General features: G+C 40.2%; 1 pseudogene; it reads left to right on the forward strand.

Annotated features, from left to right (window-relative positions):
* Positions 1-4,539: 4,539 nt before the first annotated feature.
* Positions 4,540-6,627, forward strand: LOC121486552 (annotated as a pseudogene).
* Positions 6,628-7,426: the final 799 nt, after the last annotated feature.

Below are 7,426 nucleotides of genomic sequence, written 5' to 3' on the forward strand. Positions count from 1 at the left end.
AGATTATATTTCTAAAATATCAAAGCTTTGTTTTTCCTTTCACTTTTTGGGCATATACTTGTTCATATGTAGCCTGCAAAAAAAAAAGAGAAGAAACTCTTAATTTTTTCTAAGTTGTTATGCTATGTTTTTGGATAAGCAAGTTAGAATCACAAAAAATGCAATATTTATCTAAAGGTAATAGTAGATCTTTGCTTTTATTAGAATTGTGATTCTTGAACTGAATGATTCCACTAATACTTCCTTAAGAAAACCTGATGCTGTAAATTTCATCGAAAAAAACCCTTAATTTAAAATGACAGATTTTTAAGTGCCCTGAAGTAACAGGTCCTGTTACTGCTTTTATTTTCCTGTGTATGACTCGAAGTTCCTAACCAGATTTTCACACGTGTTCAGTAGTTTAGACATGCTTCTTGGAAGAATAAGCACATGTTAAGATGGTAAGCAGTGACTGAAGCACTATTACGCGTATAGCAATAACACTGTTACACGTGATACTTTTAATGTTCAAGGAGGAACAAATTCTCTTCAGAAACCTTCATTTGGTTATAAGGAATGACACGTTTCAGTCAACTTTAAGAATAAAGAATACTTGAAAAGATAAATACTAATGGCCTATTCCAGTCCTTAGGGCTTCCTACACTTATTTCACATCTTATATAAAATATTATTTCAACATCAGTGAAACATGAAACATGAAAGAAAGATATCACATGACTTATTCTGTTACCCAAATTGTGATTTACGTTCCATATGAAATTTCTAACTCTTATTAGGATACCAATACATTAAATGGGGCATATAATGAAAACTCAGGCCTTTCAACTTGTTGATTCTAATTGATCCTTTATTTTGTTTTATTTTTTTTTTTTCATTTCCTACGGATGTTGTCTGTTCTTGGATATCCATCCTTTGCTTCCTTCATCAAAAAGGGTGTCTAGCTGGGCAGCGGCACTTGGCTAATGGCTGGTTGATGGTATTTGAACAAAGTTGAAACGTGCCAGTTTAGGGCCCTACTGTTCAAGGCATGCCTCCCTCCTTCCTGGAGGTAATACTCCCACAGGTTAGTTTTTCTCCTCCCTGCAGATGAGAAGGTAGGATCTGGGCTCCTAGATGAAAGCTGTGCTGAGGATGGCACACTATCAGCCCCGGGACCCCTCTTCTGGACTGCTATCAAAGATAGTATTCATGCTCTTGAAGCCTTCAAACTGGAGACATGTAAGAGAGTATTTATCTTGCTTACCTGTTTGGGGTTTTTTGTTGTTGCTACGGCAGCCTAAAATCTATATCAACCATTTCCTTGGGGAAGAAAACATAACCCATGGTGTTCAGGATTAGACTGTTTTGATTCAAGGTGATATTGCTTCATTTTTTTTTTTTTTTTTTTTATAGAAATTGGTAATGGTTAGTTCCATGGAGCATAAAAAAGTTTATGTGGTCATCAAGTTATTTTCTTATTAGCCAGTTTCTATGTTCAGGTATAAATTCTATAGGACACATTCCTTCATTAAAAAAAAAAAAAAAACAACTCTAATATGCGCCGGTCCACTTGTACTTCTGTTATCTTTCTTCCCAGAACCTCCTATGCCTTTCTAAAGCATATGATCGTGAACAATTAACTACTAAAATGTGTAATTCGTTTGTAAGTTTTCTGATAATCCTTAGTGACCTTGGATTTTCAGCTTTGTCAACTTCTCAATAACCACTTATAAAAGTTAGAAGAAAGAATTGGTCCCACGTGAAATCCCTTAAATGAAGTAAATTTTAAAAATCCTTTCATGCATCACACTGCCAATCACTGTGGCTAATCCCATTCAAGCTCCATAATTAGTATCCCAAGGCAGGGATTCCCACCTGTACCCTGTTGTACAACATCACAAAACGGGGAGGGGGGTCTGAAAGAAAGGCTCCCAGCAGAGCTGCACATGACAGAGTGTGTGAATCAATTTTAATTAATTCTGCCTCTTTAAATCTGTCTGCTTTTTAGGAGAGATTGCTATCTGCCTCAGACACTAAGGCAGGATGATTAACAGGACCACTGTTGGAGGCGGAGAGCAGAGGCAGCCGCTGATTCCTGCAGCAGGGACTCCCTGTCACCAAAGTGCCATCGACCTGTACAGGTAAAGGGCATGCAGTGCAATGCAACCTTAATTTCACCAAATAACTGCATTATGGATAGCATGCAGCCTAGCGTTTTCTGTATCTAGCATGTAACCGAAATGAAGAAGAACGTCTCTAAAACACTTCAGACTGCTCCGGCCCATCTCTTAGCCACTCTGACAAAGTATCTCTAAACAAGCTCGCCCACAGACCCTGTGAGTAGCAGCAATATCGTGCTTGCTGCCCTGCATCCCAGCCCGCAGAAAATCAATAAAACAAAAATTTGTCCTGAATGAAAAAGAGAGAGAGAAAATTGTGAATTATAAAAGTCAACATTCAACATCATGTTCTCTATTCAACATTGTGTTCTCTAACATCCATTTAGTACACAGATATTTTTGGGTTTTGCCAGAACCTGATGTTCCTATTTTCTGATAAAAAGAAGTATTCTCTTATTAGACAGAAGTAGTATTATTAGCCAAGCAGGGTAAACTGTGTGCTATTTAACAATCCTGGAATTTGACATCAACTTTTCCAATTGCAAAGGTTTGTTCATCCATTGAATGGCTGAATTTTCATGAACACAAGAGCCTGGCATTTGCTTACTTCCTCACTTATAGTGGCCAGTGGAAGGGCTACTCAACTGTATACCGAATGACTGGGATACGGTGGCTTCAAATAATCATCTCTATATTCAATATGCTTCAGTCACTACTCACAGAGAAATCAATTATTGTCTGGTGTGTCCCAAATCTTCCTTTCCGTAACATTCCATGAGACATCACTCAGGTATGTGCTCTCTACTTCTATCATGCATCGAGACAATAACAAGAAGTGAAAAATTGAATAAGACCTTGGGCCAAGATACCATAATGAAGGTAAGTAAACTCTAACTCAGAGATGTTAAGAGACTTCACTAAATCCTACAGTGAGTGAGACATGGAATCAGAACTGGCAACCTGGCTTGCTGACTGGTGACCCAGCATGTAATTCCCTGATGAGATGCCTTTGCAATTGTCAGAAGTAAATACTCAGGTTGATTTCTAAGGAGCCACCACAAACAGATTATTTCTTCCAAAGCCTCGTACTCGTCTACTTATTTTATCTCCAGCTTCTTATATCCACATATAAATCTTAGAACTGAAAGGACACACTCTCTTGTCCTAGTTCTAAACAAATTCTGGAAAAACTTCTTTTCCTTCCTGTTTCTGTGCAGCAACAGCAACAACAAACCCTGAGATTAGGCAAAAAACTTTGCTGCTTGTTCTAAGAGATATTTGTTCCTTGAAGACTTTGAACTAACTGAAATAACATAGCTATCAGCACTAGCAGGTGTCCGGCCTGCCAGTACGTGTCTCATTTACACGTCCACCAGTAGAGGACTACTGGGCCATAAACTCTGAGCATTGCAAACTAGTTCCTTGAATTGCAAGACTTGCTTAAAATTATTCAGATTAAGAAATCATTTCTAATGAAATTCTGTACTCATCTGTCCCTGACTTCTCCTTCCCGAAATGTTCTTAAAACTCTGTCAAAAAAACAAAACAAACAAACAAAACCCAAAACTCTGTCAAGATGGTGTTATCACTTGTACCAATCAGGGTCTCTAGAGAAACAAAATCAATAGGATGTGTATTTATATAGAGAGAGTTTTTTATTTTAAGAAATTGGCTCATGTGAGTGGGGAGCTTGCCACGGCTTAAAATCTGTAGGATAGGCCACAAGGCTAGAAAGCCAGAGAAGAAGTGAAGTTGCACTTCAAGTCCAGAGGCATTGTGTTAGTGTAATTCCCCCTTCCTCAGAGGAAAACAGTCCTTTTCTTAAGATCTTTAAGTGCTTGGGTAAGACCCACCCACGTCACGGGACCTAATCTGCCTACTCAAGTCTACTAATTCAATGTTACTCGCATTAAAAATAGGTCTCCAACAACATCTGTAAGTCAACATATGCCTGGGTGCTGTGGCCTCGCCAAAATGACACATAAAACTTAACGTCACATGTCTTACAGCAGCAAATTAAATGCAAGCATATGTCATTTTATTGTGCCTCAGCTTATTGCTCTTTCCCTACACTGCTTGTTTTACAAATTGAAGGTCTGCGGCGGCCCTGCATCAAGCGAGTCTATCGGCACCACCTTTCCGATAGGATCTGTCACATTTTGGTAATTTTTGTAATAGTTCAAACAATTTCATCATTATTATATTTGTTATGTTGATCCGTGATCAATAATCTTTGGTATTTTACTACGGTGATTGTTTTGGGGTGCCATGAACTGTACCCATATAAAACAGCATCCTTAGTCAATAAACGTTGTACGTGACCTGACTGTTGCACCAACCGTCATTCCTGCATCTCCCTCCCTTTCCTCAGTCCTCCCTATTTCCTCAGACACAACAATATTGGCCAATGACACAAATTAGGCCAGTGAGTAACCCTACAATGGCCTCTGAGTGTTCAAGTGAAAGGAAGAGTCTCATGCTTCTCACTTTAAATCAAAAGCTAGACATGATTACACTTACTAAGGAAGGCACGTCCAAACCAAGATAGGCCAAGTGCTAGGCTTCTCGCACCAAACACGTTAGCCGAGTTGTGAATAGTAAAGAAAAGCTCTTGAAGGAAATGAAAAGTCCAATTGCAGTGAGCACAAGAATGGTAAGAAAGGGAAACAGTCTTATTGCTGATGTGGAAAAAACTTGGATGGCAGCTCAAACCAACCACAGCATTCCACTTTTAAGCCATAACCAAATCCAGAGCAAGGCCCCAGCCGTCTTCAATTCTACAAAGACTGACGGAGGTGAGAAGCTGCAGAAGAAAAGTCTGAAGTTAGCAGAGGTTGATTTATGACGTTGAAGGAAAGAAGCCGTGTCCTTAACCTAAAAGTGCAAGGTGAAGCAGCAAGCGACAGTGTCGACGCTGCAGCAAGCTCTCCAGAAGGTCTAGCTCACGTCATTAAAGAAGGTGGCTACAATAAACAACAGGTTTTCAATGTAGATGAAACAGCCTTCTACTACACAAAGACGACACCTAGAACTTTCTTAGAGAGGAAACGTCAATGCCTGGCTTCAAGGCTTCAGGGACAGACTGTTTTATTAGGAGCTAATGTGGCTGGTGACTTCACATTGAATTCAAGGTTCACTTACCATTCTGAAGCTCCAAGGACCCCTAAAGCGTATGCTAAAGCAATGCTGTGTTCCATAAATGAAACAACAAAGCCTGGGTGACAGCACATCGGTTTATAACACGGTTTAGCGAATATTCTAAGCCCACAGTTGAGATCTTCAAAATACCACTGCTTATTGGACAGCCTGGGTGGTGCAGTCGGCTGAGCACCTGACTCTTGGTTTCGGCTCAGGCTGTGATCTCAGGGTGGTGAGATCGAGCCTCACGTCACACTCTGCTTCCCTCTCTCTTTCTCTCTCTCTCTCCTTCTGCCCTTCCCACGTGGGCTCTCATTCTCTCCAAAATAAATAAATAAAAGCTTTAAAATACCACTGCTCATTGACAGTGCACCTGACTACCCAAGAGCTCTGATGGAGATGTACGGTGAGATAAAATGTTGTTCTCAGGCCTGCTAAGAACGGCTTCCGTTCTGCAGCCCGTGGATCAAGGAGTGACTTTGACTTTCAAGTATTGTTATTTAAGAAACACATTTCATGAGGTGTCAGCTTCCATAGGTGGATTTGGGTGAATTAAATTGAATAATTTGGGGGAAGGATTCACCATTCTAGATGCCATTAAGAACATTCATGATTGGGGACACTTGGGTGGCTCAGCAGTTGAGCATCTGCCTTCAGCTCAGGGCCTGATCCTGGAGTCCTGAGATCAAGTCCCACATCAGGCCCTGCATGGAGCCTGCTTCTCCCTCTGCCTCTCTCTCTCTCGCTCTGTCTCTCATGAATAAATAAATAAAATCTTAAAAAAAAGAACATTCAGGATTCATGAAAAAAGGTCAAAATATTAGCCTTAATGGGAGTTAGAAGTGGATTCCACTGCTTATGGATGACTTTGAGGGATGGCAAGACTTCAGTAAAGGAAGTAAGTGCAGATGGGACAGAAATAGCAAGAGAACTAGAAGCAGAGCCTGAAGAGGGGATTGAGTTGCTGGAATCTCATGAAAGAACTTTAGTGGATGAGGAGTTACTTCTTGCAGATGAGCAAAGGAAAAAAAAAATTGAGATGGAATCTACTTCTGGTCAAGATGCTGTGAAGTATATTGAAATGACAACAAGAGATTTAGTATATTACATAAATATAGCTGATAAAGCAGCGGGAGGGTTTGAGAGGATTGGTTCTAGTGCTGCAAGAGGTTCTACTGTGGATAAAATAAAATGCTGCCAAACAGCGTCGCATGCTACAGAGAAATCATTTGTGAAAGGACAAGTCAGTTGATGCAACAAAACTCCTGTTGTCCTATCTTAAAAAAATTGTCATGGCCACCCCAGCACTCCGGTAAGTCAGCAGCCATCAGCATCAAGACAAGACCTTCTACCAGTAAGAAGATTAGGACTTGCTGAAAGCTCAGATGACAACATTTTTAGCAATAAAGTATTTTTTTAATTAATTTTTATTGGTGTTCAATTTACCAACATACAGAAAAACACCCAGTGCTCATCCCGTCAAGTGTCCACGTCAGTGCCCGTCACCCATTCCCCTCCAACACCCGCCCTCCTCCCCTTCCACCACCCCTAGTTCGTTTCCCAGAGTTAGGAGTCTTTATGTTCTGTCTCCCTTCCTGATATTTCCCAACATTTCTTCTCCCTTCCTTTATATTTCCTTTCACCATTATTCATATTCCCCAAATGAATGAGAACATACAATGTGTCTAAATGTGAGACAAGAGTCCATCAAAATCCTAGAGCAGAACACAGGCAACACCCTTTTTGAACTCGGCCACAGTAACTTCCTGCAAGATACATCCATGAAGGCAAAAGAAACAAAAGCAAAAATGAACTATTGGGACTTCATCAAGATAAGAAGCTTTTGCACAGCAAAGGATACAGTCAACAAAACTAAAAGACAACCTACAGATGGGAGAAGATATTTGCAAATGACATATCAGATAAAGGGCTAGTTTCCAAAATCTATAAAGAACTTATTACACTCAACAGCAAAGAAACAAACAATCCAATCATGAAATGGGCAAAAGACATGAAGAGAAATCTCACAGAGGAAGACATGGACATGGCCAACAAGCACATGAGAAAATGCTCTGCATCACTTGCCATCAGGGAAATACAAATCAAAACCACAATGAGATCCCACCTCACACCAGTGAGAATGGGGAAAATTAACAAGGCAGGAAACCAGAAATGTTGGAGAGGATGCG

The sequence above is a fragment of the Vulpes lagopus genome, chromosome 3 (genome assembly GCF_018345385.1).
Source record: "Vulpes lagopus strain Blue_001 chromosome 3, ASM1834538v1, whole genome shotgun sequence".
NCBI classification, from domain to species: domain Eukaryota; kingdom Metazoa; phylum Chordata; class Mammalia; order Carnivora; family Canidae; genus Vulpes; species Vulpes lagopus.